The sequence below is a fragment of the Rhopalosiphum padi genome, unplaced genomic scaffold, assembly GCF_020882245.1.
Source record: "Rhopalosiphum padi isolate XX-2018 unplaced genomic scaffold, ASM2088224v1 scaffold1, whole genome shotgun sequence".
Lineage (NCBI taxonomy): Eukaryota > Metazoa > Arthropoda > Insecta > Hemiptera > Aphididae > Rhopalosiphum > Rhopalosiphum padi.
Genome location: NW_026869996.1, coordinates 840,341 through 847,903, shown reverse-complemented (window position 1 = coordinate 847,903; position 7,563 = coordinate 840,341). Strand labels below are relative to the sequence as shown.

Genomic DNA, 7,563 nt, shown 5'->3' with positions numbered 1-7,563 from the left:
CTGCGCTCCGGAAACCTACAGTCAGTCGCAGAAGACGTCGTACGCGTCGGTCGACCGCGCGGACTCGGGATGAAAAATAATTTTTTTTTTTTTTTCTCCGACCCGGCGGTGCGGTCGTCGGTTCGCCGGTTCCCCGTCGGGCACGGCACGCTGACGGCGAAATCTGATTTTCTCCGCGGGTCGCCCGGTACCCCGGCGGTCGCCCGCGGAGCGCTGCCCCTCGGCCGGGTCGAAAATTTTTTTCCTCCTCCGGCGATCCGGGCGCCCACGGTCGGTGTAGGCACGCGTCGTACGCGTCGGTCGCGGCGGTCGCGTCGAGTTTAAAAATTATTTTTTTTTTCCCCGGGACCCCGACCGCGGCCCCGGCGGAGCGGTCGTCCGGTCCCCGGTAACACTCGGCGCACGGGGGCGTAGGCGGCGGAATCGGATCCCGCCGGGTAGCGGGCCCGGGGACCGCGGACCGTACGCGTCGGCCGGCTCCCGAGGGGTCCCGGTACTCGGGGTCGCCCGTGCCCGGGAAAAGGATAAGGACAGTGAGGGAGTTGCGGCACCACTACGCACGGCGTGAGTATTTGGTGCGTACCGCTACGCACCACGTCTACGGGGCGCGCTCTTAGGACCGCTAAGGTCCGCCGGGTGTTGGGTTCGCCGGCGCCGGGTCAGCCGCGGGGACCGTGAGACGTCGTCCCCGGCGAAGTTTCCCGCGGGAACCGCGACCGGCGAGCGCCGTGCCGTCGTCGCCCGGACGGGCCGAAAAATTTTTTTTCTCCACCTGCGCTCCGGACGCCCGCCGTGGGTCGCGGCACGCGTCGTTCGCGTCGGTCGACCGCGCGGACTCGGGATGAAAAATAATTTTTTTTTTTTTTCTCCGACCCGGCGGTGCGGTCGTCGGTTCGCCGGTTCCCCGTCGGGCACGGCACGCTGACGGCGAAATCTGATTTTCTCCGCGGGTCGCCCGGTACCCCGGCGGTCGCCCGCGGAGCGCTGCCCCTCGGCCGGGTCGAAAATTTTTTTCCTCCTCCGGCGATCCGGGCGCCCACGGTCGGTGTAGGCACGCGTCGTACGCGTCGGTCGCGGCGGTCGCGTCGAGTTTAAAAATTATTTTTTTTTTCCCCGGGACCCCGACCGCGGCCCCGGCGGAGCGGTCGTCCGGTCCCCGGTAACACTCGGCGCACGGGGGCGTAGGCGGCGGAATCGGATCCCGCCGGGTAGCGGGCCCGGGGACCGCGGACCGTACGCGTCGGCCGGCTCCCGAGGGGTCCCGGTACTCGGGGTCGCCCGTGCCCGGGAAAAGGATAAGGACAGTGAGGGAGTTGCGGCACCACTACGCACGGCGTGAGTATTTGGTGCGTACCGCTACGCACCACGTCTACGGGGCGCGCTCTTAGGACCGCTAAGGTCCGCCGGGTGTTGGGTTCGCCGGCGCCGGGTCAGCCGCGGGGACCGTGAGACGTCGTCCCCGGCGAAGTTTCCCGCGGGAACCGCGACCGGCGAGCGCCGTGCCGTCGTCGCCCGGACGGGCCGAAAAATTTTTTTTCTCCACCTGCGCTCCGGACGCCCGCCGTGGGTCGCGGCACGCGTCGTTCGCGTCGGTCGACCGCGCGGACTCGGGATGAAAAATAATTTTTTTTTTTTTTCTCCGACCCGGCGGTGCGGTCGTCGGTTCGCCGGTTCCCCGTCGGGCACGGCACGCTGACGGCGAAATCTGATTTTCTCCGCGGGTCGCCCGGTACCCCGGCGGTCGCCCGCGGAGCGCTGCCCCTCGGCCGGGTCGAAAATTTTTTTCCTCCTCCGGCGATCCGGGCGCCCACGGTCGGTGTAGGCACGCGTCGTACGCGTCGGTCGCGGCGGTCGCGTCGAGTTTAAAAATTATTTTTTTTTTCCCCGGGACCCCGACCGCGGCCCCGGCGGAGCGGTCGTCCGGTCCCCGGTAACACTCGGCGCACGGGGGCGTAGGCGGCGGAATCGGATCCCGCCGGGTAGCGGGCCCGGGGACCGCGGACCGTACGCGTCGGCCGGCTCCCGAGGGGTCCCGGTACTCGGGGTCGCCCGTGCCCGGGAAAAGGATAAGGACAGTGAGGGAGTTGCGGCACCACTACGCACGGCGTGAGTATTTGGTGCGTACCGCTACGCACCACGTCTACGGGGCGCGCTCTTAGGACCGCTAAGGTCCGCCGGGTGTTGGGTTCGCCGGCGCCGGGTCAGCCGCGGGGACCGTGAGACGTCGTCCCCGGCGAAGTTTCCCGCGGGAACCGCGACCGGCGAGCGCCGTGCCGTCGTCGCCCGGACGGGCCGAAAAATTTTTTTTCTCCACCTGCGCTCCGGACGCCCGCCGTGGGTCGCGGCACGCGTCGTTCGCGTCGGTCGACCGCGCGGACTCGGGATGAAAAATAATTTTTTTTTTTTTTCTCCGACCCGGCGGTGCGGTCGTCGGTTCGCCGGTTCCCCGTCGGGCACGGCACGCTGACGGCGAAATCTGATTTTCTCCGCGGGTCGCCCGGTACCCCGGCGGTCGCCCGCGGAGCGCTGCCCCTCGGCCGGGTCGAAAATTTTTTTCCTCCTCCGGCGATCCGGGCGCCCACGGTCGGTGTAGGCACGCGTCGTACGCGTCGGTCGCGGCGGTCGCGTCGAGTTTAAAAATTATTTTTTTTTTCCCCGGGACCCCGACCGCGGCCCCGGCGGAGCGGTCGTCCGGTCCCCGGTAACACTCGGCGCACGGGGGCGTAGGCGGTGAAATTTCATTTTCCCCGTAAGTCACCCGGAGACCGCGGACCGACCGTGGCGCTTGCCCTGTGCCCGTATCGCGTCGCCGGCGGAGCGCGGCACCTCTGCCGTGTCGAAATTTTTTTTTTCCCGCGGCTCTCCGGACGCTGACCTACGGTCCGGGTACGCGTCGTACGCGTCGGTCACGGCGGTCGCGTCGAGATTGAAAATTTTTTTTTTTCCCCGAGTCCGACCTCCGCGGTCCGGGCACGGCGGTCGTCGTCCGTACCGGTGCCGCGGCGGGTACGGCCGTCGCGACGGGTTTAGATTTGGAAAAAAAAAATTTTCTAGGATCGAGTAACGCGTTAGTCCGCGGTGTCGGGGTAGGTCACGTACCGGCATCCCGGGCGTTTCGAGTTCGGCCGACGTCGAAATCGAATTTTTAACTTCTTTTCGTTGCCAGCGGAATAACTCGTTACCGGTTGTTTTTACGTCGACGAACCTCAGAGGTATTCTCGTCGGAATCGTCTAAACCTATCCGAAAGTGATATCGGTCGTAGGGTTTTCGACATTTTTTCAGTTTACGGTCCGACCTCGGCACGCCGCTACGCGCGTCGACACGAGTACCCGGAACACCGCTACGCACCGTCATGGACGCGTGGACCGCGTGTCGGCGCGATGACCGCTACGCACGTGCGGTTTTGCATGGCGGACGGTTGGACCCGAGTTTTTGTATATTTGTGAGCGGCCGGTCGGTCGGTCGGCGATCAGCCGGCCGTCGGATCACCGATCACGGTACACGACAGCAAAGCCACGGGCGACGCCGAAGCCGACGCGTCCAACTCAGCCGTGCCGTTCTCGCCCCGCCAGTTCTTGGCGAGGGCGTGCCCGGCATCGGCGCCGAGTTGGTATCCGTCCACGTTTCGGCGACCGACCCATCTCGCACGCCGAGTGGCAAACCTCGACTGGCGCTGCGGGCCCTCCTACCGGTGGGTCGGCAGCGCGACACACATCGCTCAACCGATGACGACTCCCGTTACCGTTTCGCAAGATACGAACTCTCGACGCCAGAACATTCCCGCCGCGGCCGGCCATCGTCGCCGTGCCCGGCGGTCGCCGGGGCGAAGCCCCGGGACGACGGACTTCGCGTCGCGTCCCGGCTTCCCCCACGATCTCGGCTGGGGACCTTTACAAAACGGGCGAGAGAGGCGATTCCGGCGGGTGCCGTCCGCACAGGACGGCGGTCCGCCGGTCTCCCTCAACTCTCGTCAACGCGAGTTACGTTGCGACGGGTGCGTATCGCGTGTGGCGCCCGCCACAAGTCGGCCGCTCTAGCCAACGCCATCACGGCCGCGGCGATTGCGGTCGGGTCGGGTGCCCGCGCGTGTCCACAGCGCTCCCGTCGGGCCCTCGTATTCTCACACGAACCGCGGTCGGTCGCACGCCGGGACCCCAGCGGTCTCGCTGTCGTGCGACCGCCCTCGGCGTCGGCCCGCCCCCGGGCGGACCGGCGCTCGGAAGCACGCGTCCCGGGTGTCGCGTCGTGCGTCAGCGCGCGCGTCACACGGGGCGCAGTTGTTGTAAAACCGAGATCCCTGGTTGATCCTGCCAGTAGTCATATGCTTGTCTCAAAGATTAAGCCATGCATGTCTCAGTGCAAGCCGCATTAAGGTGAAACCGCGAAAGGCTCATTAAATCAGTTGTGGTTCCTTAGATCGTACCCAAGTTACTTGGATAACTGTGGTAATTCTAGAGCTAATACATGCCGACAGAGTTCCGACCGTCGCGGCGCCCTCGGGTGTCGCGTGCGGGAGGAACGCTTTTATTAGATCAAAACCGGCCCGTCGCGGCGCGCTTCGTGCGCGTCCCGATCGCGGCCCGCGCAAAGACCTGGTGACTCTGAATAACTTCGAGCTGATCGCACGGTCTCCGTACCGGCGACGCATCTTTCAAATGTCTGCCTTATCAACTGTCGACGGTAGGTTCCATGCCTACCGTGGTGGTAACGGGTAACGGGGAATCAGGGTTCGATTCCGGAGAGGGAGCCTGAGAAACGGCTACCACATCCAAGGAAGGCAGCAGGCGCGCAAATTACCCACTCCCGGAACGGGGAGGTAGTGACGAAAAATAACGATACGGGACTCATCCGAGGCCCCGTAATCGGAATGAGAACACTTTAAAACCTTTAAACGAGGATCAATTGGAGGGCAAGTCTGGTGCCAGCAGCCGCGGTAATTCCAGCTCCAATAGCGTATATTAAAGTTGTTGCGGTTAAAAAGCTCGTAGTCGGATCTGTGTCTGGGCGGTGCCGGACCACCCTGGCGGTCCGGCGTGTCGCGGCCGGTCGTGTCGCGGGACCACGTGTCCCGTCGGCGCGGCCGTCGTCGCGCTCGTCAGCCGTCTCGGGGTGTTAGTTACCGGCACGTCGGCCGGACGTATTGTCGGCAGGCGGACACGTGTCTCGTGCTTCCGGCGCGCCACGCGGCCACGCGTCGCTTGGCCGTCGGGGTTCGACGACGGCGGCCGCCTACTCCAATCTTGCTGCGCGGTGCTCTTCACCGAGTGCCGTCGGCGGGCCGACACGTTTACTTTGAACAAATTAGAGTGCTCAAAGCAGGCTCAAATCTGGCGGGGCGGCTTCACGGCCGTCTCGTCAAAAGGCCCTGAATACTGGTCGCATGGAATAATGGAACAAGACCTCGGTCCCGCGCATCTCCGCCCTTCGCGGGCGCGCGAAATCGCCCTCCGGGGCGTTTCCGTGCGCGGGCCGCCGGGCCGCGGGCGCCAGTCGCCCGCGCGTCCCGCCGGGCCGGTTTTCGGGACCGGAGGTAATGATCAACAGAGACGGGCGGGGGCATTCGTACCGAGACGTTAGAGGTGAAATTCTTGGATCGTCTCGAGACGAACTGACGCGAAAGCATTTGCCAAGTACGTTCTCGTATGATCAAGAACGAAAGTTAGAGGTTCGAAGGCGATCAGATACCGCCCTAGTTCTAACTGTAAACGATGCCAGCTAGCGATCCGCCGGCGTTTCATTAACGACCCGGCGGGCAGCTTCCGGGAAACCGAAGCTTTTCGGTTCCGGGGGAAGTATGATTGCAAAGTTGAAACTTAAAGGAATTGACGGAAGGGCACCACCAGGAGTGGAGCCTGCGGCTTAATTTGACTCAACACGGGAAACCTCACCAGGCCCGGACACCGGAAAGATTGACAGATTGAGAGCTCTTTCTTGATTCGGTGGGTGGTGGTGCATGGCCGTTCTTAGTTGGTGGAGCGATCTGTCTGGTTAATTCCGATAACGAACGAGACTCTGTCCTGCTAACTAGGCGGGTAAACCCGGGTCGGCGGTGGGCGCGGCGCGGGCGGTTTCGGCCGTCCGTGTTCGCGTCTCCGTCGGCTCGGCCCGGTATCCCCGAACGCGTTCGCCCGTCGTCCACGGCGGTCGTCGGGCGCGGCCGCGCCATCCGCGTCCCTGCGTGCGGCGGGCGTGTGTCGGCCGGGGGGCAACCTCTGGTCGGCGCGCGTCAGTCGTGCGTCGGGCTCCGCGGTGAAGCGCGCCGTGTTCGCGGCCGTCGCCGGCGGATCACGATACGTTACTAGGGCTACCGCCGGCTCCCAGGAGCTTAAACTCTTCTTAGAGGGACAGGCGGCGGACGAAAATAGCCGCACGAGACTGAGCGATAACAGGTCTGTGATGCCCTTAGATGTTCTGGGCCGCACGCGCGCTACACTGAAGGAATCAGCGTGTGTTAACATTCCTGGGCCGACAGGCTTCCGGGTAACCCGCTGAACCTCCTTCGTGCTTAGGGATCGTGGCTTGCAATTTTTCCACGTGAACGAGGAATTCCCAGTAAGCGCGAGTCATCAGCTCGCGTTGATTACGTCCCTGCCCTTTGTACACACCGCCCGTCGCTACTACCGATTGAACGACCGCAGTGAGGTCTTCGGACTGGACGCGCGTTATTCGGCCCCCTCGGGGGCTGGGTCGTCGCGCGACCGGGAAGATGACCGAACTCGGCCGTTTAGAGGAAGTAAAAGTCGTAACAAGGTTTCCGTAGGTGAACCTGCGGAAGGATCATTAGAGACGGGCCCGCGGCACCGGCGTCCCACGCCGGTCTCGCGCGCGCCTAATCCGACCCCGTGGCCGCGTGCGCTCGCGACTAGCTCGCCGACCGCCCGCGCGCCGCGACCCCCGACCAAGCGTCGACCGAAAGATGGTTACCGTCGAAAGACCTTGCGCCGCGCGCACGCGTGGCGCAGAAATTTCGTCGACAAACAAAAAAAAAAACACCCGACCCCGAACGGCGGATCACTTGGCTCGTGGATCGATGAAGACCGCAGCTATCTGCGCGTCGTCGTGTAATCCGCAGGTTATACGAACATCGACCAGTCGAACGCACATTGCGGCCTCGGTGACCCGCGGGTCCCGGGCCACGCCTGTCTGAGGGTCGTATACCGGATACTCGGCCAGACCGATGCGCCGCCGGCAGGCGTCCGACGGGAGACCGTCGGCCGCTCCGGCTGCGCGAGATTGGCGGTTCGACCGGGGAACGACGCCCCGCCGTCTGCCTCGCGGCGACGGCGACGGCGCCCGCCTCCGGTCGTCCGCCCAAGTTGTGACGGCAAACAGTCACGGGTTCTCGCGCCGTAAAACGGCACGTCCCCGTCCGCCCGCCGCGCGAGAGCGCGGCCGGGTCGGCTGAGAGTCCTAGAGACACCTCTCCGGCTTCCGAGAAGCGGACGCGGACGGTCGCCGTACGGACGGAGCGCGGACCGCAGGCTGCCGTGTTAAGAAAAAAAACACAAACACACCGATACGTTCCGACCTCAGATCAGGCGGGACTACCCGCCGGATTTAAG

At 64.5% G+C, this 7,563-nt stretch overlaps 1 non-coding gene across 1 annotated transcript; it reads left to right on the top strand.

Annotated features, from left to right (window-relative positions):
- Positions 1–6,996: 6,996 nt before the first annotated feature.
- LOC132931439 (5.8S ribosomal RNA) lies at positions 6,997–7,154 on the top strand. Its single transcript, XR_009662619.1, has one exon. It is a non-coding gene; the product is annotated as a 5.8S ribosomal RNA (ribosomal RNA).
- Positions 7,155–7,563: the final 409 nt, after the last annotated feature.